Here is a 24,570-nt window from a genome sequence, read left to right on the forward strand (position 1 = left end):
CCATAATATCTTTTGTTGTTGTTTTGTTATTTCTAAACAAATGAAATAAAATAAAACCAATGTTTTGATGTCTTGCTAATGTTCTTGCAAAGTCCTCACTAATCGGTAGGCGGAGATCTCTGAACGTCTGGCAACGCAAGACTATACTAGTAAATGGTATGCAGTTATATACTGTAGCTAGGGATGTTAATAGTTAATCGATTAATCGCCATTAAGAAATTAATCAATTAAACTTAACAGTTAATAATTAATTGTAATTAATGAATCAATCTGTGGTTCTATCATTAGGTGGTTTTCTGTGAATGTAATGCTCATGCGTGCGTGCGTGTGTGGCCGAGGAACTCACATAGGCTACTAAGATGCCATTGCCTGCCTTTGATTAAGGAATTTAATATGCTTTTGTATTATTTCTGTATATCAGCTAAATGTAGATACTAGATTTTTATGTTAGACATTGATAATTAAGATTATCAGAGTTTTTACAAAATGCCGCTTATCAACTAACTCGTTAATCGATCGATAAAGTTATCAAAACTTATAAATTATCAATTAATGAATTAATTGATAATTCTCATCCCTAACTGTAGCTTTTTTTCCAAAACATTGTACATAAAATCATTAAAATATGTCTTATATTCACCCATACAGTGCATTCACACACTGATGGTGGAGGCAACCTTCCATTTTGAAAGGTTCTCCACCCTACCATAACTCCTGGTGGCAGGCCTGCAAATAGCTGAAACCTAGATGGCAGGTGTTTCATATTATATTCAATCAATCAATCAACTTTATTTATTCAGACTCAGGTCCAGTTAAAAACAGACAACATAAAATACTACATAAACAGGAACACCCCTAACCCATAAAAACATCAGTTTTACAATAAACGGTCATACCAGTGCTTCCAAAAAGCAGACCGATACTTAGTGGTACTGAAGCTGGGATTACACAGCAGCATAATTATACAGTTTTGAGACTCATTGAGCCGACACATACATTTGTACATCAAGTTTCTCAGTAATGCATGAAAAACATGTACTGTATACTCCCACATTACAGAATAACTCACTTGCACTGCTCCACCTTGGTTTTTTCAACAGTATACGCATGCAATTATAAGCAACCTGCAGTTTATACATGCTTACATAATTGTAAGCTACATGTCGACCCATTACTTGAGGTGTTCAAAGCACTAACTGTAGTCATCAGAGTCTTGTCATGTCTTTTATCACAATTAAAGCAATAAGTAATGAAATTATAGTCATTAGCAGAGATTAATGAAGCTAAAGTGCTAACATAAAACAAATGTTAGACAGCACTTTGATGGAACATGTAACGCCAAAACCACAGATCAGAGACTCAGGCACAGAGAAATGCTCTAGATGAAATTCAAGAGGCAGGTATTTTACTGGGAGGCAGGTAGTCATACACAGTAGGTATACAGTCAGGATCAAAGCAAACAAATCCACACAGGGAGATGGCAAAAATCCAAAAAAACAGAGAATGTAGCGAGGTCAAAAAGCATGGGAAATAAGTCTGACTCACAGCGGAGAAAAGAAATCCAGGGAGAAGGCAAAGATCCAAGAACCAGGGAATAAAGCGAGACAAAAAACAGGCTATAGCTATAGAACAAAGGCAATCTGGGAAATGGACTGGTATTGTATACTGTACGGGGTTGGCTGATTGTAAAACCACAGGCTGGTGGTGAGTAATTAGTAGTGTAAGACACACGAGGGCGGAAAACCAAAACGGACAAGACAGGGGAGCACTACAAAGAACAGTACTATAGAATAAAACAGGACAAGACAGGGGAGCACTACAAAGAACAGTACTATAGAATAAAACAGGACAAGACAGGGGAGCACTACAAAGAACAGTACTATAGAATAAAACAGGACAAGACAGGGGAGCACTACAAAGAACAGTACTATAGAATAAAACAGGACAAGACAGGGGAGCACTACAAAGAACAGTACTATAGAATAAAACAGGACAAGACAGGGGAGCACTACAAAGAACAGTACTATAGAATAAAACAGGAAACTAAAGTATCAATGGAATGTTTACAGAACATGTATTACATATTGATTCCAAGTGCAATGAAAAGGATACGCAATGCAAAAAAGTCAGCCAATCAAGAGATATGTTGCATGTCTCCAGTAAACCCTCCCCGAGGGGACGGCAGTTCAGAACATTTACTCTTGTCAACTGTTGTGTTTCGTTTACTTCACGATACTTGCCAATGACAAAACAAGTGACATGTGAAAGGGGGAAAAAAGGGGAGGGGAGGGCAGAGAGTAAAATCTCAGCTCTCTGAGGAGGGCTGTCATGCCGAGCGAGCAGTGAAGTGGAAGTAAAGCAGGACAGATGAATGGATTGCTAACATTGTTACAGTGGAAGAAACAGCTAATCCTGACATCAATGATTTAAATGTCAAAGCCACGGCCACCGCAGCTCCACTTTCTGTTTAATAATTCACAGAACAGCATACAGTGTGTCGCTTTTCAACTTCATGTCAAATGTTGCAAGGAAACGTAAAATGTAGGGAGACAGAGGGAGCGAGGCAGACGGGCAGAAAGAGAAAATGTGTTAACTTATTCCGACGATGTCTCATCTTGCAAGATCCGTCTGCCTCTGATCTCTGTTGCCAAATTTTGTGTGTGTGTGTGTGTGTGTGTGTGTGTGCGTGCGTGCGTGCGTGCACATGCGTGTGTGCATGTGCGTGTGTGTGTGTGCGTGTGTGTGCACGTGCACGTAGACACACATGGTCATCAAAGTTGTATTGGTCCATTTCAACCATTTCAGATGAAACAGGCCCAGAGACACCCCACAGGCAGGTGGTATTTTTTCCCTTTTTTCAAACAGAGGTCTGTTCAGGTAAAGGTGCATAAACTAATCATTATGGTTGCCCTTATGTCTTACTGCAAACCGGATCCCAGTCAAATCGACAGCCATTAAAATACATCTCAAAAGACTACTTCGAGCAGGTCCTTCACACGGCAAGAAGCAGAGACAAAATTCTACCATTCTAGTCGACAAAGAGCATACTTTCTATAGCAGCACTGTTATAACTTATAGCCATGGAGGCCTTAACTTGGAACTGCACGCACCACACAAGCTCAAAGGGGAAGTGCATGACAAACGGGTTAGTTTGTCATGCACTTCATTTGTCATGCACTTCATTTTTATTTAGATTATTTAAACGATCATTTGGAGTGTGGGCGGGGAACGGCGGCAGTTTGAAATAGGCCTAGACGTCTCTAAATCCACCCCTGATGGTGATGGGACACACACCAGAGTGTGCTTAGACAGGGAGATTGTGGGCCCCGGGAAGAGCATAGCTGCTGCCTTATAGTGGCAGCTAATGGGGATCCAAATAAAGAATAAAGTTGACTGTGCTTGATGCGGTGGCATTGCCACACCTGTGCTGCCATCTGTGCCCCTCTACCCCCTGTGACCACCCATGCCACCTGGCACAGCACAAGATGAACACATCTCACTCTGCTGTCCTCTACATTGCCAGAGGCATGACTGCCGGGTGAACCAGAGAGAGAGAGAGAGAGAGAGAGAGAGAGAGAGAGAGAGGGGCAGAAATAAAGATACTTTTGATGTAACAGCTCAAATAAAACTGCACATTAGGGAAAACCCTCAAGCTATCTTCAGAAAGAAACCATCTTTCTCTTATCCTATACACATGCAGGCGCGCACACACACACACGCACGCGCACGCACACACACGCACGCACGCACGCACGCACGCACGCACGCACGCACGCACGCACGCACGCACGCACACACGCACACACGCACGCACAGACAGAAAGAGTACATAAAGCAACCTGCTGTTTCACCTCTACACACGTACAGTACCATACAATTAATGTTGTTTTCATAAGAAGCGAGCCTGTTACAATGCAGTCAATGTGTTAATGTATTGTCATTGACTCAAAAAATTAAGTTTGCACCTAAAACAAGCCTATTACAATAGCCTATAGAGTCCTAGACAATTCATAATTTCCCCTAGATACCAAGTGGCGTACATGAAACACAGATGTCTAAAAGTGTAATTATTAAATAATGAGATCTACTAGTCATGCAGTGTATATGGACAGTTTCGCTTCCTCTATAGTACATTTAAACTGTACTACTTTGGCGCATTGTTTCTTTTTTTAAGTTGCATCAAAAATAAAAGCAGTTTGACCAAATGTCAAACAGTTTTCTACATTCTAAAAAAGAAAAAAAGCAGTGGGAGATTGTCTCCACCCTCCCACGGAGTGGGCATTTATTGGAAATTGTCACAGATATAAAAGCATTTGCAGCAACAGCAGCATGCAAGATTCTCCACTCAAACCTTGAAATGCCACCACCTCAATCTCTAGATCATTCATTGATCTACTAATATTCAGGGTGACATTGAGAGTGTACGTTTATCTGCCTTTCCCAAATCCTATACAGTCTCGGTGACATAAAGTTTAACTTTTTTCCAAAATGTTTAATTTAATTGAATGCAGAACCATTGCGGCTCGATAATCCACCACTCCTGAATGACGTGCCTGCTTGATGCTGGGAGACCGGTGCAACACACAGGTCCAGGACCTGGTGAGAGCAGCAATGGACCTGGTGAGACGTAGGAGGGGCCCAGACAGGAATCAACCCACAGAGCCTAGTCCATTCCTCTCACTCCTAGCTCCGGCAGAGTAGTTCCGGAGCATCGGATTGTGTGGCCCTGGTCTTTCTCGTAAGTCGGGACTTGATCTGGGTAACCTGAGTGAGAGGTATGATGTTGCGAGACGCGAAACCCCGATGACCTTAGGATACATCACTGAGGATACGTCCCAGGTGCATCCATGCGATGTATTAGTATTTTTTAATTACCATCATTATGTGGTTAAAAGGCCAGCATGTGCTCTTAGGTATGACATTTGCAATAAAAAGAATAACATTAAATATGACCAGAAAATGTCATTTATGTATAATGTGATCTCAGAATGAATTCCCTGGGTCCATTAGGGTCCATTAGGGTCCATCGTGTTGGACCTGTGAGTGACAACCTCTCCTTCAAATTACTCAAATTATTCAGATATATAATCAGATATTATCAGTGTCGACCATTGCTTATCATAATATTAACAGTAGGCCTAATCATAGCAGTTTATATTTAGTTCATTTTTTTCACTTAAGCAGACATTTGAGCCGAAACATATGCACAAGTGATCATCATTAAGGTGTGGCATTAAGCAGACTTGGCAACCTGACTGTATAAAGTAACAGTACAGTAAAGAACTTGGGGGTCATTATTGAAATTTAATTTTAATTCACACATTAATCATGTTACCAAGATTGCCTTTTTTCACCTTAGAAATATTGCACGAATCAGAGCTTATTTGTCATTGGACGATGCAAAAACGCTGATCCACGCCTTAGTTTTTTCTCGGCTTGATTACTGCAATACACTTTTTTCTGGACTGCCAAAGAAAACAACTGACAGATTACAACTTGTCTAAAATGTGGCAGCCAAGAGTTTTAACTAAAACTAAGATGAGAGAACATTACTCCAGTTTTAGCTTCACTGCATTGGCTTCCGGTTGTTTTTAGGATTGATTTTTAAACTAATTTACTTGTTTATAAAGCCCTCAATGGTCTCGCACCTTCCTATACCTACATGACTGCCTGTCCCAAACCGCCCCCTCAGGTCTTCCACTGCTGGCCTGCTCGCTGTGCCTAAAAAATGGCAACTAAAAAACATGTACCTTTGACAGGCAGCCTCTGTAGACATTTTTAAAGCACAGCTCAAGACATATGCTACACTCTTGCTTTTAATTGATCTTTTAAATTCCTTGTTATTCATGTCCTCACTGTATTGCATTACTGCTATTATTGTAATGTTTTATGCCTTGCTTTTCTTTTCTTTTTTCCTCCATTGCTCTGTAAAGCACGCTGAGCTGCATTTCATGTCATGAAAGGTATTGTAATTATTATTGTAATAATAATAGATATAATAATAATTATTATTATTATTATTATTATTATTAGGGGTTAGGTGGTTTCCGACCTGTGGGCAGGGTATTGTAAATGAGCACCCAAAGCACTAAGATTTCATGATAATAACAATATCAAATCAGATAAAAAAATAGAAAAATTAGTTTTCATATGATACAAATAAATAAAAACTTGATAGCATACTATACGCCATTGCTCCAATGATCCTAGCTGGAACACATTAGATTGATTCATGATTAAAATTAATATGTAAATCGTCACACGTTTGGATCACATGACCGGAAGAAAACAACTGATGCTCGCTTCTCAGGGCTTCTGGGTAATTGAGTCCCAATGCAATGCTATGGACAATCATGGCAGCCTGCGGGTGGCTCTGTTATCGATATTGTGGAATGTGGAATATTTTCCGACATTAGGACAAGCGATCGAGCAATCTTAAGGCGCACATTCGTGCAATGGAACTACGTTCACGATCGGGTGATTCTTCAAAGGTTAGCGATGTTTCTTATGGATTACTGCGCCGTTAAGTGGCAACATGGGTATAGACCGTGAACTCTTCCGAGGTTTTCAAGTGGGTTCCGATCCAGAGAAGGTTGGGAACCGGCACTGGGGTGAGAGAGTTGAAGGTTGGGAACCGGCACTGGGGTGAGAGAGTTGAAGGTTGGGAACCGGCACTGGGGTGAGAGAGTTGAAGGTTGGGAAGCGGCACTGGGGTGAGAGAGTTGAAGGTTGGGAACCGGCACTGGGGTGAGAGAGTTGAAGGTTGGGAACCGGCACTGGGGTGAGAGAGTTGAAGGTTGGGAAGCGGCACTGGGGTGAGAGAGTTGAAGCCCAGAGAAAGCAGGACGGTTAGCTAAGCCCCCTCCCCCCTCCCCCCCCCCCCCCCCCGAGGGCCACAGTGTACTTCCTAAGTGGATCACTCTGCATTGTCACAACGCTTTCTCAAAGCTCAGTGGGACGGGGCCACGCTCGCCTTTCATCATGAGCAAATCTAAATGAGCCTTGTCAGGCTTGCTGATGTCTGCTGGTGGCAGCTCAAAACTTTGATCACTGTGTGTGTGTGTGTGTGTGTGTGTGTGTGTGTGTGTGTGTGTGTGTGTGTGTGTGTGTGTGTGTGTGTGTGTGCGAGAGAGAGAGAGATAGAGCAAGAGCCGGTCATGGAACACATATACGATTGCAATTACCGTGCATACTGTATATGTGTGCATGGCGATCTGCATGCTTGCCTGTGAGTGAGTGCGCGTGCTTGCGTGCGTGTGTGTGTGTGTGTGTGTGCGTGCGTGTCATGCACCTCTCACAGCGTGCTGAGACATGGGGGCCGGTCAAGGGCAGAGCTGGACACTAACTCAGCAGGTGAGACGCTCTCAGAGCCGCTAGTTATATGGCTTAAGTGTCCCCTTCGTCACCCTTCTAACACCGAGAGGTTATATTATAATGACGAGGGGGGAGGAGGAGAGGAGAGGAGGGAAGAATGATGGACAGCTGAAAGGGCACACACTAGGAAAAGCAGAAGGGAAGTAAATACCGTATGAATTAATAACACATGATGAGGATGCTATACACAGAACAGCTATAATGACAAGGGAGGGGACACCCAGGAGGATGAGGAGGCATGAGGTGATATAATGACAACGATGGTGGTGGTGGCATGGCCGAGAACGGTAATGACACTAATGATGACGATGATGGTGATAATTATAATAATGCTGATGATGATCACAGCAATGACAGTGACAGTAATAGCCAGAGGAAGCCCAGGGTCTCAAGAGGCCGGGCGTTAAACCCCTATCAGCCCACCCTCCCCGCTGAATGTGCAATAATGTTCCCAATGACAACATCAGCATGATATCCAATCCCTGTCCACCCGGCGGCACGGCATTGGTACGACCTCCCGTTATAGTTTGACCAGTACTAAGCTTACTAACCCTATCTAACCTAAACATAACCGCAAGCACGGGAGCAGCGCATGTTCGCTAACCTTAATGCATGTTCGCCAACCGTAATGCATGTTCGCCACCCTTAATGCATGTTCGCCAACCGTAATGCATGTTCGCCACCCTTAATGCATGTTCGCCAACCGTAATGCATGTTCGCCACCCTTAATGCATGTTCGCCAACCGTAATGCATGTTCGCCACCCTTAATGCATGTTCGCCACCCTTAATGCATGTTCGCCAACCTTAATGCATGTTCGCCACCCTTAATGCATGTTCGCCAACCTTAATGCATGTTCGCCACCCTTAATGCATGTTCGCCAACCTTAATGCATGTTCGCCACCCTTAATGCATGTTTGCCACCCTTAATGCATGTTCGCCACCCTTAATGCATGTTCGCCACCCTTAATGCATGTTCGCCACCCTTAATGCATAGTCGAACTAACGGGAGGTGGAACGACGGGGCAACCCCTGTCCACCCATGCTCTACTCTGATGGCAGCTGACTGGTCCGTATCAAGTACAGTAAAGAAGCAATTTTACTATAGAATTATTTGCTGTTTACTTATGATGTAAAGTAATGGTCTTTTTTTCTTTTCTGTGTCTTTTATTTTGTTAAAAGGTCTTAAAAGTACTTAAATTGTCACTTGTCATTGACTGTGGACAGAGAGGTAACAGTATAGGGAGTGTGCCAGACAGACAGAGAGGTAACAGTATAGGGAGTGTGCCAGACAGACAGAGAGGTACAGTATAGGGAGTGTGCCAGACGGACAGAGAGGTACAGTATAGGGAGTGTGCCAGACGGACAGAGAGGTACAGTACAGGGAGTGTGCCAGACGGACAGAGAGGTAACAGTATAGGGAGTGTGCCAGACGGACAGAGAGGTACAGTATAGGGAGTGTGCCAGACGGACAGAGAGGTACAGTATAGGGAGTGTGCCAGACGGACAGAGAGGTACAGTACAGGGAGTGTGCCAGACGGACAGAGAGGTACAGTATAGGGAGTGTGCCAGACGGACAGAGAGGTACAGTACAGGGAGTGTGCCAGACGGACAGAGAGGTACAGTATAGGGAGTGTGCCAGACGGACAGAGAGGTACAGTACAGGGAGTGTGCCAGACGGACAGAGAGGTAACAGTATAGGGAGTGTGCCAGACAGACAGAGAGGTAACAGTATAGGGAGTGTGCCAGACAGACAGAGAGGTAACAGTATAGGGAGTGTGCCAGACAGACAGAGAGGTAACAGTATAGGGAGTGTGCCAGACGGACAGAGAGGTACAGTATAGGGAGTGTGCCAGACGGACAGAGAGGTACAGTATAGGGAGTGTGCCAGACGGACAGAGATCACCGAAGCGTTTCTGAAGGTGCTTACATGTGTAGTATGTCTAAAACAGGGAGCAGACACCCGGACGCGGATGGACGCACGGAGAGTCCAGTGGACTGTCCACAGATGTTTGCCTTTCATAGTCCAGTGAACCTAAAGTGTATATATACCAACCCCATTTTAGAAACATTTCCCACAGACAGGTCCATGCACCTGGACGGCCACTTGACCACGGTCTGCTTTGCGCCCACGCTGACCCAAAGCACACACATCATGAGCTCATGTCTTTCTAGGATGTCCGCACAGCAGTTACAGTAATCCAGCGCAGCGATATAGTTCATTGAGACACGGAAGTCGGAAGGTTAATTATATAATCCCCCCCCCAACGCAGCAAATGGCGTCGGGCTCGGGAATCGAACCTGCGACACGCTGTCAGGGCTGCTTTAGAGCCTATATGTGGTTGTGCCTTAACCGCTAGGCCTCTGGTGCCCTGGAAGGCAGCCTTTTCTTGTTGTTTTGGTCTGTAAGGGTTTCCCGAGGTTAACAACGCTCAGGATTCAGACACATTATCTCTCAAGTAGCGCGGCGTGCTCAGAGTACCCCTTCTTTATATTCTAATCTGCAGCCTCATTAAAAACTCTAATGTGTGCATGTGTAATAAGTGGTTGTGATACTCGGGCACATTGTTGGCGCCCTTGACAGGCACACTGTGTGTGTGTGTGTGTGTGTGTGTGTGTGTGTGTGTGTGTGTGTGTGTGCGTGCGTGTGTGGGTGGGGAATGGGGTTGGGGTGCTTCAGTGACAACCCACTACTTGTGATTGGAGCTAATACCACAGCTTTGATGGTTTTCCACCTGGACATGAGATGGCCCATATAATTTTCAAGAGAAAACAACAATTAGTTGTGTGTACTATAGCGGTCGTTATACACGTATAATTGCATGTTAAACTATGCAAAATAAATCCACACGCGTAGTTTCATAATTATGGCTCAGGCCAGGAGACGAGGGGATACAGTGGCATTCTAGTTCTGCTGTGAACGTATCCCTGTTTCCAGTTATGTGTCTCTTTCTTTTTACTGCGACAAGTACTCAAATGTAAAAGTAGAAATCCCGTATTCAAAATGTACTCAAGTAAAAGTACAAAACTCACAATGCATCGCACCACAGCGCATTGTGAGATTCTAGATCTGCATTTTTCAAATGACCAAAATGTATATAGCATTATAGGGTTGAAGTGGTTAATGTATGTTTAATCAAATGTTTAATCTCCAAAGTATAACTAAAGTTTTCAATTAATTGCAGTGGAGTAAAATAAGAAATGTGGCTCCGAGATGTAGTGGAGTAGAAGTAAAAGTATTTGGAATGGGAAATACTTAAGTAAATTACCTCAAATACAATACCTCAAGATTGTACTTCAGAATAGTCCTTAAGTAAATGTACTTGGATACTTTCCAATATATATATATATACACACACACACAGTATATATATATATATATCTCATCCATCCATATCTTCTGTCTCTCTCTCTCCTCTCTCTCTGCCTCTGCCTCTGTCTCTCTCTCTCTCTCTCCTCTCTCTCTGCCTCTGTCTGTGTCTCTCTCTCTCTCTCTCTCTCCTCCTCTGCTCCCTCTTAGATCGATGTCTATCTTTTGAAGGCTCTCTCCTGCTAGGAGGAGAGATGTTAATCCCTCTAGTGTCTGTCTGGGTCTGCTCTCTCTTACTGTCTCTCAGTGTCTCTCTCTCACTGCTGCACGACGACCCATGGCGCGCGCGCGCACGCACGCACGCACGCACGCACGCACGCACGCACGCACGCACGCACGCACGCACGCACGCACGCACGCACGCACGCACGCACGCACGCACACACGCACACACGCACACACGCAGGGAGAAAAAGACATGCTGCATACGCACCTGTCAATTTCTTCTTTCTTTTTTTAAACTAACTTTTAACTCTTTTTTATTATTGTCATTGTGTTGTAGTTTTATATCATCGCATACATGTGTACATTAGTGACATTGCTTTAGTTATAAAAAGAAAAACGACTTTAAAGACAAAAGACAAATTAACTGCATTTTTCTTTCTAACACCTCCCAGTTGGTATTATTTCTACTTTTTTCCTTTTCCAATCATTCTGGAATTGCCAGTGATTACTCACCTGCAAGTAAAGCCTAATTTATGCTCCGTCGCAAGATGTGTCCCGTGCATAAAAAAGCAGACGTACAAGCATCTAAATACAGTAGCTCTGTTATTTTACCCTACGATACCCACATGCGACAAATCATGAATTCCTACATTTGAATAGATCGCGAATCAAATTGTCCTCCCACTGTACACACGCACATACACGTTTGCACGCACGCACGCACGCACGCACGCACGCACGCACGCACGCACGCACGCACGCACGCACGCACGCACGCACGCACGCACGCACAGAGCTCTCAGCTGATGACGGCCGACCTTGGAGAAGTGAAGGATCAGGACAAGGTGGCAGGAAACAGAGACAGTCTGCAAACAAAACCGGTTCTGGATCTAAATATAGAACCAGTATCTCTGTTTACAATGACTTTAAACCTTCAGAAAAGGGACACTTCACACTTTCAGGGACAGGTGTGAGTGTGTGTGTAATATGTGTGTGATGTGTGTTGATCGGTATAGGTGACAGAAGGATAATCTGCTCCGTGTGTGTGTGTGTGTGTGTGTGTGTGTGTGTGTGTGTGTGTGTGTGTGTGTGTGTGTGTGTGTGTCTTCCTGCTTGCCTTTGTGCATGTGCATGTGCATGTGCATGTGCATGTGCGTGCGTGCGTGCGTGCGTGCGTGCGTGCGTGCGTGTGTGCGTGCGTGCGTGCGTGCGTGCGTGCGTGCGTGGAAACACGGACAGCGGGTGACAAGGAGAAAGTGATTGTAAGCATCTCGGCAATGTCATTCACAATGAAGTGCAGCAGCAAGGCTGGGATGATTTATGATGCCTGTGCGATAGTGCATATACATACATATGTATATATGTATTGAAGGAAAGGAAATCAAATGCATACAGCATATATTTACACTGTTCATTTACATTCTGTGCACAGGCCTTGGCTTATGGTCTGCATACTGTATTTAATCCCTGTTGAACAACAGCCTCTGCCACATTCCACCACACATGCAACTCCGGGTATAGTACCGGTAAATCCTCTTTTTTGCCATTTACAAACAAAACACCCGTCGCCAAACTGAAATCACCATCAGTCCTCAAACCAATGTGTCTAACTGTCAAACTCATTTAAGGGCATGAAGGCCACTTGGCCTTTGGTAATGTCAACTGTGTGAGGGAGGGCACCAGGGCCAAATTAGCCATTGGGCCAATGGGGCCGTGGCCCAGGGGCCCTTGGCTCTCAGGGGCCCTGTAATGGGTTTGAGGCCCTGGAAAAAGCTCCTGGGGACCTTCATTGGCCATTGATTTTGTTAAATTTAGGTAAATAAATTGATAAAAACACAAAAAAAACTTGAAAATTCTGCGTGCACGCGCGCTAGGGGGGCCCCAAAAATTTTACCGGCCCAGGGGCCCTTGTGGGGTTAATCCGTCCCTGGAGGGCACAAAGACCAATGTCAGGGCAGGAAGGCCATCCCCTAAAACAGTGGTTTTCAACCGTTTTCATGTCAAGGCCCAATATTTATTCGTCATTTGAGCCAAGGACCACCATTTGATGAGATTTAGCCTCGTAGACCAAAAACGAAAGAATATTTTGTAAATTAAGTATGTTTAACAATAATTTTCAGTTGTAAAATGAAACTGTAAAATGAAACCAAATGGACCCATTTGGTTTAATTTTACACTCTCAAGGGTTAAAGATCTATATGGGGTCAATTTGGTTACCAACTGTCTCCTATCATTTAGCTGAGGACCATCTGGAACCCTCTCAAGGACCACAGGTTGAAAACAACTGGCCGGGCCTGGGCCGTGGCTCAGCGGTCCGACAGGTTCCTGTCAGCCTAATGTCTGTCTCTCTATAAAAAATATATATAAAATAAAGGCGAAAGCCAAAAGAAAATCATAAAAAAACTGGCCTAAAACAATGACTTGAATATTTGTACAAATTCCAGAGTCACAGGTTCTGAGGGGATTCCGTTTTGGGGGTTCCGTTGGTTCAGCTGCCCAGAGATTTGCCACTAAAGCTGCTTCTTTTCTTTGATCACCGATCTGCAAGGACCTCAGGTCTGTGCTATTATAGGGTCAGCCACATTCACATTGATATACGAGCAGTGCCGAACATTTTATATATTGAGTTTCTGGTCCTATTCATTTGCAAATTTATCAAACTTTCTTAGAGCAGCTTGACAGATCGACCTTCTCTTCTCAGAAGTTCACTCGGGGATATGCGGCATTGGATGAGTTTCATTTTCAACCATCTTCAATCATGCAATTGGTCCTCACTTAATGCTCATTATAAGATGGATTTTGGGCTATGGGTAGCTCAGAAACCTGCCTGTCAATCATCATTATCAATGCGGATTCAAATCCAAGCTAATAGAAACGACTGCCTTTCTCTTCCGGGCGAAATCAGATGGGGCAGCGCGGGCAGCAGGGTTGATTTTGACACCAAATTTTGATTTTAGTTTAGTCATAGTTTCTTGAATAGTTTCCATTTAGTCTTAATCACATTTTAGTCACCTGCAATGTTTTAGTGTTAGTCTAGTAGTTTAATCGACTAAATATAAGATTTTAGTCGACTAAATCCACAGTTGATTTAGTCCAAAATATTTTGGCAGGCCTTGATGCCGTCGTAATGACTGATTTTACACTTGCTGAAAATAGCCGATCTACAGTATGAGATATGCTATTTTCAGCATGCAAACCAAGTGTAAAATGACTTATACTGGATCTCTTGTCCACTAGTCCCTTCCTGACATTTTAGTCTAGTTTTTATCTGTTGACAAAATTGTCAATATATTCAGTTTTAGTCATCGTAGCTTAGTTTTAATTTATTTATTTTCCAATTAGTTTTCGCCAGTGAAAAAAAAGGTAGTCGATATTTTCGTCATAGTTTAGTCGACGAAATCAACACTGCAGCGCGGGCAGGGCATCAAGGTGGCCGTAGGTCATATTGATTGTTGATGGGGCGAGAAGGCCAAATTGAAGTGACTCAGTGGTCGTCATCAAATTCCTGTCCTGGTCTAACTTCTTTTATTAAACAGATATTCGCTCTCTGTCTGTCCCTCTCTCTCGTGCACGCACGCACGCACGCACGCACGCACACACGCACGTCCAATTTGGTTGCACTTCACCATCTACATATATAATAATATAATACACTTTATTCGTATAGCATGACATGAAATGCAGCTCAAAGTGCTAGTTTACGGAGCAATGGAGAAAAAAAACAAAAAAGAAAAGAAAAGCAGGGCATAAAACATTAAAGTAATAGCAGTAATGCAATACAGTGAGGACATGAATAACTATAATATTAAAAGGTCAATTAAAAGCAAGAGTGTATAAGTAGGTCTTGAGCTGCACTTTAAAAATGTCTACAGAGGCTGCCTGTCGAAGGTACAGTGGAAGTTTGTTCCACGCCGTCGGCCTGTAGAAGCAGAAAGCTGCTGTTTTTTTGTTGCCATTTTTAGGCACAGTGAGCAGGCCAGCAGTGGAAGACCTGAGGGGGCGGCTCGGGACATATTTAGGCAAGCAGTCATGTAGGTAGGAAGGCGAGACCATTGAGAGCTTTATAAACAAGTAAAATATTTTTTAAATCAATCCTAAAAACAACCGGAAGCCAATGCAGTGAAGCTAAAACTGGAGTAATGTTCTCTCATCTTAGTTTTAGTTAAAACTCTGGCTGCCACATTTTGGACAAGTTGTAATCTGTCAGTTGTTTCTTTGGCAGTCCAGAAAAAAGTGCATTGCAGTAATCAAGCCGAGAAAAAACAAAGGCGTGGATCAGCGTTTTTGCATCGTCCAATGACAAATAGGCTATAGTCTATAGCAGCCATCCCTTACATTTTCATATCATGATTAATGGCCATTAAAAATCGCTGAAACACAATCGCCATGGGGGCTGGCAGGTGGGAGAAGGAGGGGTGGGGGTGTATATACTCCAAGGATTTACGGTAATGGAGGTTGCACAAGGGGTCGCTTGTGTTTCGGTTTAGAAGAGGAGTTGGGCATGAGAGCCTGACAGAGATTTATATGAGACTTGGAGTTGACGTGTTATTGTGAGTTTAATAAAAGATCACTGTTGTTGAGTAAATAATCCTCCATCGTCTTTTACAGGGGGAGTTATGTCAGAGCAAGGAGCTCAGCGGAATCAACGTGAGCGTGGACGACTGGCTTTGGCATAAACGAAAAACGTTAACATCTTGTATTTACTTTGCCAAAGTCAAGGTGAAACATGAAAGAATATTTTTTTTATTTTGTATTATATCTCCTCTATTCAAACAGCTAGTGTACTTTGTGAGATCATTATCTTATCTTTACAGTTTGGTAACAGGCAGATATGCAGGCTGTCAAATCCAAAAGAGATGCCAAACTGCTGCGTAAATGATAATCTGATTAATGGAGCTCTGACAGCCGGCAGACATGCCACTTCACCACAAAAGCACGACATTCTAGGAAGAAAGAAATCGGTCCACAAACACGCACACACGCACGCACGCACGCACCCACGCACGCACGCACGCACGCACGCACGCACGCAACACATCTCACACAAAGGCACCAAGCTCTGCACGGGCTATCAGGTTTGACACAGTGGCCTTCAATCACAATGTGTGTTGTGATGGCGTTGGCACTGCTATTTCAATCAAGGCTCCTTTGTTTGCTCCACAGGAAGTTAAGTCGCTCTTAGCAATGAACAATCTAGTAATAGCTTGAGAACACTTCATCCTGCTATATTACCAACACACACACAAAACACACACACACACACACACACACACACACACACACACACACACACACACACACACACACACACACACACACACACACACACACACACACACACACACACACACACACACACAGTATCATCGTGTTTTAATGTATGCATTTGTAAATCAGAGTGTAAGGGTCCATTTGGTTGTACATTCTCAGTCAGGGTAACTTTGTAGTATACACTTTGTAGTATACACACATGCGCGCACGCACGCACGCACGCACGCATGCATGCATGCACGCACACGCACACACGCACACTAGCACACACTAGCACACACACACACACACACACACACACACACACACACACACACACACACACACACACACACACACACACACACACACACACACACACACACACACACACACGAACATGCTTTCCATGTGACAAATTGCTTACACACCTCTCTGTTTGCCAATTATTAACACTTCACACTGAGACGTCTTACACAACTCTCTCACAGCAGTGAAGGTGTCCTTTATACTCCATCTCTATAGCATTCATACTGTACCTACTGTACGCACACACACGCGCACGCACACACACACACACACACACACACACACACACACACACACACACACACACACACACACACACACACACACACACACACACACACACACACACACACACACACACACACACACACACACAGAGAGAGAGAGTATAAATGTGCATACACACCTACTCAGACACAGTATATGGATACCCTTGCAGGCACCCTGAGGACATGCTCTCTCACAACGCACCCACAGAGTAATTAGAGACGTTTTAATCACTGAAGTGTATTCCCGAGGGACAGAGCAGAGCAGACAGAACATGGAGAATGGACAGACAGGCCCTTGACTGATTTCAACCTTGGCCTATAATGAGCTTCATATCCAACCTGATTGCCTCGCTGAAAATACTGCTGTGGATATAGCTTGCGTTCTTTTGACGAAGATTCACAGAAATGTAAATAAAATAAATGGGGAGAATCTACACCCATAGTGACGTAAGCCATGCCTTTGATGAGTTTATGTCATTGAGCTGCACGCCGTATTCAACTAAAGATGGAACATATAATCCTGTCCATTCATTTCAAATCACCACTTGAAACAAATCACACCCAGGTGTTGCAAATACTGCTAATTAAAGTGGAAAAGGCACCGCTGTCATAGCACTAGACAGCATGGCCCACATGACGTTCCTTCATAAGCGTCATGGTTCAACGTCAGCCCGTTTTTTGGGAGTGCTACATTTACGGAGCAAACGTGTGCATAAACGTTCAGATTTCAAATATAAAGTGCTCAACCCGGGGCTGCACGGATGTTAGAATTTTCCTGGGTCGGCTATTAGTACCTGTGCATTCCGCGTTGTTTAATAAAAAGCATTTATATCCGAGCAGTTTTTTCGCCATAGGCTTTCAACTACTTGCCCCATCGTTTGGAAGGTGTGTTGCACTCTGATACACTGGGTGCGTTCCATATATGCACACTGACCAGTGACCTCACTGCCAATACTAACTAATAGGCGAGTGCTATTTTCGAATAGCCAAACAATAAAATGAGGTTTAAGTACTATTTCTTATTTTGCTGGGGACTCCCTGGAATGCCCTCAAGGACCCCTGGGGGTCCCCCGACACCAGTTTCAGAACCAGTGCGATGACAGACATTGACAAGGCTAAGTGTGACTTGATTAAATACTGAATCGTCACTAAGTCACTAAGCCTATATTCATTTTAATCCAACGTACCTTGTAATGTGCCACCTGGGTGAATACAGAAAAGTACTTCCCCCTCCCCAGGGACCAGTAAATACTCCCCCCCCACCACGTTCCCTTTCTTGTAGTTCTGTTATCTATAGTGGTATGGGGACAAATAAAGTCGAAACAAGCCATTTCACCTGCCGCTTCGTCCCATATTATTAGCACATGAGGATGATGGCCGGGTAAATAGTTGGCCAGGGAGTTTTTTAGATGACTGGCTGGGCCCGAGCTTTGTGAGAGGACGAAGTCTCTCCTTGACCCCCTCCCCCCTCCCCCTCAAGTGCCTTGCAGTTTAGTAGATTAGCCGGAGCACAACGGAGACTATACTGCTATCGCCCTCTCACAGCCTCCACAGCCCCACTGGCCACACAAGCTATCTCTCACAGACACAGGCACACAGACATGCACACGCATGCATGAGCACAGACATACTGTATACACAAAGGCAAGCAAACACACAGATGTGCGTGTGAAAAGCACGCACGCACGCACGCACGCACGCACGCACGCACGCACGCACGCACGCACACACGCACACACGCACACACACACACACACACACACACACACACACACACACACACACACTCCTCTCTGTCTTTGGTCTGGCATTCCTGTCACCGTGCCTGAAGGTTCATTAGTGACACTGAGGCAACTTCAATAACAGGAGCACTTTCCGAGATACACGCAGACACAAGAGTAGGCATGGCGCGCGCGCACACACACACACACACACACTCTAAGAAACACTTTACCACTGCTATATATAGCTACACGCATCTTCATGTCAAAAAGTCTGTGCCATTGTGTTAACATGCGGGCATCAGCACAAAGCAATGTCTGTCTCCTTGAGCCTCTCGGGAGTGCCTGGGAGTTCAACGGCTTACACTAACTCTGAAACATGCACTCGTTAATACTACAACCTCCTTCTGCACTGAATGGTATGGTCAATCTACAGCGCCTAATTTCCTCAAGGTCAAGTATAACACATCTCTGCTCTGCTTTGAAGTTTGCCAATGGAACTTCAAAGGCGTTTTGTGCGTGCGTGCGTGCGTGCGTGCGTGCGTGCGTGCGTGCGTGCGTGCGTGCGTGCGTGCGTGCGTGCGTGCGTGCGTGCGTGCGTGCGTGCGTGCGTGCGTCTGTTTACATCAGCATTTCAAAGTAGGGAGGCGCTCCAGCATAATATGGCTCAAAAGAAAGTGGGAAGGATGAGAAAATGTGACACAGTGTGTGTGTTTTTGTCATGCCATTCCATGGTATAGTATTAGAGACACAGTCCATGTTAGAACAGTGACACACATTTTGATACAATTGATATTTCTGCGACAACAATCTATACAATTAAATTAAGTATTAAATGTAAAATCCTCAGTGGTCACTTTGTGCCACGCTATATGAGCGTGTAGATCTGCTATTTTCCAACATTTTTAACCCAAATCTTTGCTTGGGGTTCCTGGAACAAAAGATTTTGAGATGGGGGTCCGCAGCCAAATAGCCACACCTGTGTGAACTGAGTGAACTCCGGGTGGGGGTCCCCAGGGGGTCCCCGGAGATTCCAGACCCACAGGAACGAGCCCAGGGTGCCGGCCCGGTCCCGGCGAGCTGCCCCGCGTCCAAAACTGTCAAGAAATGACAGTTACCGTCAACACTAAAACATTCCACTAAAATGTGACTAAAACTAAATGAAAAGTCTTCAAGAGACTATGAGAAATAGATATCATTTCGGGGGTACTTGACATGAAACAAGTTTAGAAGCCACTCCTTCCTGAGACATGTATCCTCTATCAGATCTGAGATACTGTGCATATTTGAGTTTCAGCAGTGAAAGTTCCTCTGCTGTGATCAAATGTAACTTTTTCTACAAAGCCAATGATATATGCTGCTGTTGCTCTGCACATTCACACTTTCTTTAAGGCCTTGTCATTGACTTTGAAGAAGGGCAGGCCAGAGCCAGTACAGTAATTTGCAGTACAACATTATTACCGAACAGTGTAAATGACAGTAATTTGGAATAAGAAATCATTATAAGAGTTATTGTGAGCCTGGTTTTTGGAAAGACATTTTTGCTATTATTGAAGATTGCTAATTTAATTTGTTAAATTACCTTGTCTACTAAGTGCACACGTTTTTGTCATAATCTTTCTTACATTTTGTCTTTTCTCCTTCTTTGAGATGACCATCATTTTTAGTTTTTTCTTCTTTGCTAAATGTTTTTGAAGCACTTCAAGGTACAATCTTGTAATCGATAATATAGTCTTTGTGTAGCCAGACGATCAAGGATCTCTGCCTACTGATACGTCAGGGGAAATCTAAAACCATTGACTGAGCTTGGAACAAACAAACATATACGCCCACATGCACTGCTTTGAAAAACCAATCCTGATACCTTCATAATATGAAAGATCCCCCTGAAGGAGGGGTCTTCAACGGACCATGCAGACCACGGCCATCTTACTATATAAGTTAATGGCAAGGTGCTAACAAGGTGCAACTTCCCATAGACAGCCCATTCATCCAAACAGAAAAGTCCTATCTGATTGTATTACACAACTTCAAACTCACCAACATTGCAGCTGTACGAAAAGCTTGAATTATTCTCTTTCTATCCTCAAAGTGTTTGTTTCATAAAAATCCACTAGTAGACATGTTATGAGTTACTTTCTGTCCTTGCAGGTGATTCTTTTTCTAAGTGTGGCAGTTTGGAAGTGCTCGTTAGATATCACTCTGCGTACCACCTGTTTTGAATTTGCACATAATGCAGGGGGCAGCAGGACATTGCTTTACTGAAAACAAGTTCTTCCAAACTGATGGCAAGATGGCCGCGGTCTGCAAATGGTCAATAGGGGTCCTCAGAGTTACTGCAGTGGGGCCGCCAAATCTTTGTGTGAGTATTCATTCATTGCATTTACATGTCACCAGACGGATCAATATGTGGAGATCTCTGATCGTCTGACTTTGTGATACTATCAATACAAATCACACCTGTGTGAACTGAGCGGTGCAACTATACATTTATTGTTATAGTTACTATACTGTACTGTGCTCGGTACTGTACTGTACTTTGATTATTTTGGAAAAAAACATCCAGACCCCCAGGAACGCGCCCAGGGGGTGGCGGGGGCGGCCTGGTTCCGGCGAGCATTCCCGCGTCCAAAACGGTCAAGAAGTGACAAAGTTACCATGTTGCAGCTTCGTGCTCGGACAGACACGTACTGTACAGGGACATACAGTACTGTACATAGGGACACACATAGCTGCGTAATGGAGCGGACGCACCGCTCAATAATAGCCTACTATTAGCATCATCCTGATTATAGGCCTCCAACATTGCATACTGAACTTGCATTATCTGCAGTGTCCTGGCATTTGAGACATGGCTAAGCAAGGCATGCAATGCTCCTAACATTCGTGCACCCGTGGCTCTTCCCAACATCCTGCTGAGGTTCATCAAAAATGCTCTCTTCCTGTGGGCTACATTGCCGGTGGTGGTGACTTACAGTAATACATTCCGGAGTGACAGGGGGGGAGATATGGGTTTCCCAGGATGCAGACTATGTGGAGTGGAATTCATGTGAGCTCAAAAAAAGAAAGAAAAGAAAACACCTTACTGCTGCTTCCATATGAATCCCAGAGGCATGTGTAGTTCTCAAAGAAACAGAGACATATTGGTACTGCAGAGTCTATGTTTTCCTTTCAGTCCTCACATAAAGCAGAGCCATTGAGATATATAGAAAGAGTTGCGTCAATGAGCGGCCAGAAACAACACTGCACATGCTTCATCAACACCCAGTATGAGGATTCAATGTTTAGAACAAGCAAGCGTAACTTCCACATTCTAATTCATTCACATTAAAATACAATACAAATACAGATACAAACCAACTGTTAGTTGGTTTGAGCAATAAATTAATGAATATAGATTTTTTAAATTTTTATCCCACAATTTTGCAACCCATTTTTTCACCCAGTCAGTGTCAATTATCTAATGTAATACATGGGTGCTACACTTCCTCTGCCAACCTGGGGGGGCAGCGGACTGACCTCATGCTTCCTTCTATGAGGAGTCCAAGCTGCTTCTTTTCACCTGACAGGGAGGAGTTTTCCCCGGCCGGACGTAGCGCGTGGAAGGAACACGTTATTCCGACCAGTTCCTTTCCCCTCCATCAGGCGCCCCGGCTGGCCAGGGGGAGGTAGTTTAGAGACTAGTATTACTGCATGTTTTTTGTAATAGTCTCATGTCTCATAGTCTTAGTCATCATAGCTAATAACAAGGTAGTCGACGAACATTCTTCGTCATATAGCTTTAATCGACCAAATCAACACTGCTGCATGATGGATGTAGGGAGAAGGGACTCCAACGATGGCCTCCCCTCTGACTTGCAGTACACACACATTGCTCTAGTGACATGACATCCCGCTCATTGTGTCCGTCCCTTCCTGTGTGACCTGAGTAAACACACCTCCTCCTCCTCACGCCCCCACCGTCTTCTACAACCCACTAATCACCAAGACGTTTACCCTCTCACTGGGCCGGCGACCGTCAATGTCACTGCTCCGTCTGGGAGTGTTTGTGTGTGCTAGCACGCAGACGAGAGGAAGAGAGAGAGAGAGACAGAGAGACAAAGAGACAGACCGTGTGTGTGTGTGTGTGTGCGTGTGCGTGTCTGTGCGTGTGTGTGTGTGTGTGTGTGTGCGTGCGTGCGTGCGTGCGTGCGTGCGTGCGTGCGTGCGTGCGTGCGTGCGTGCGTGCGTGCGTGCACAGATGAATCCATTTGACTGCACCTTCCCGCATTAGCATCACTAATGTAAGTGGTTCAGGAGTTGGTGCCTTATGGAATAACAGGTCATTCTGGCGGCAGATGAATGGAGTGAATGAGCTCGAGCCTTCACGCCCATCCAACAGGGTTTTGGGGGAAACGAGGGGTGGTGGTGCACAGCAGAAGGACACTATTGTTTTCCTGCATGGCTGGGTAAGGCTCTGAGCTGTGATTGGTTGAGACGGACGGGGTAAGGGAGAGCTTGTTTCGCTTCGCGTGATGAACGATATTCCATCCGCCATGGCGTGCCAAAGCGGGCGTCACGCTTGTCGACGTGCGAGGCCATCGACTGCTCACTAGCTGCCAGCATTCGCTTGCCTATGCGCAGTGCATTTAACTTTTGCTAAATGTTTTGAGTGAATAAGAAACATATTAAGAATTAAGAAGTTTATAAGGTTATAAACTTGTTTCCTCTTATAACAGTGGCTTTCAACCCTTTTCGTATCATGGCCCATTCTTTATTGGGCATTTGAGCTGCGGACCTGATGAGATTTAGCCTCTCAGACCCAAAATGTAGAATATCTTTGTTGTCATTGTTGGATAAGATGTTGTCCACAATTCCATGCTGTATTGATGTTGGTATACCACAGGAGAGATTACAGGCAAATGTTCAAAATAACAATGATTCTACATTCTCTAATTGTGTGGAGTTATTGTAAATTAACTGATGCAGAATTTTACCAATAATTAAACTTTTGAGAGTGAAAAAAATAAACTTTACACTCTCAAGAGTTAAAAATGTAAGTGTCCATTTGGTTACCAACTCTCCATCATTTAGCTGGGGACCACCTGGAACCCCCCCCCCCCCCCCCCCAAGGACCAGCTGGTTGTTCCCGGACCTTATAGCTATCGACCTCAGGCATAAGGCATAAACATGTCTGTATGGCGGGACTTAAACAACACGGTTTACGTGCCGGGTTATGCAAACAGATCTGCACAGCATCCTTGGACGGTACTTACTGTACTTTCCACTTCTCACTGGCTGTTCTCGCCCAGCGTGCTTCTTAGCTCAGCTCCTTAATAAAAGGAACTGCTACAACAGCACCTCGGAAGAAATGACTAAAGCGGCTATTTTCTGCGAAGAGATTTGGAGTAGTGGGGGGGAAAAGAAATCAGCAGACCAAAGGACAAAGCCCTGGGGGGACCCCGGTCAACAAATTAAAATTGGGCTGAGGTCGATTCTAAAAAACGCCTTCGAAATCCTGACCTCAGTTTTCTGAAAGACTTCAAATATTTATTCAAAAATTACAAAAATGTTATGTTGCTATATATACTGTACCCCAAATATATACTTTTGGGGGTAAAACCCCCAAAAAGGGGTTCCCATCCTAAATGGGTTTAGAGGTTAAATTAACATTTTACACAGAGTAAAAGTATACTTACTACTGAATATATTAAGTGACAACTAAAACTGACATCTGATTAAATAAAAGGCCTGTCCACAGCAAGCACTATCCTATATTAAAATTGGCTTAATATAAGGGAGGGCCGGCCAGCCAGGTGGAGCACGGCCATGTCACTCTGACTCAGACCATAAACAAACTCTACTAAATATGCTGCATGTGTAAAAATAATTACTATTTAAACTCAAGTGGATGACAGTCTCCACACGACAACTGTAACAGTTAGTGTTGCAGTAGTAGTAGTAGTAGTTATGCTTAACCTTTTCGCTGCTATCTACGTTTATAAACGTAGCTAGGCTATCGGTAACTAAAGTTGCTAACTATGCGCTTGTTCGTAGACAACCGTATACTCCATATATGAATGTGGCGACCGTCAATTTAACTTTTAGCATTGCTCCGGTTAGTATGGAGAGCC

The sequence above is a fragment of the Electrona antarctica genome, assembly GCF_951216825.1.
Source record: "Electrona antarctica genome assembly, chromosome: 15".
NCBI lineage: Eukaryota > Metazoa > Chordata > Actinopteri > Myctophiformes > Myctophidae > Electrona > Electrona antarctica.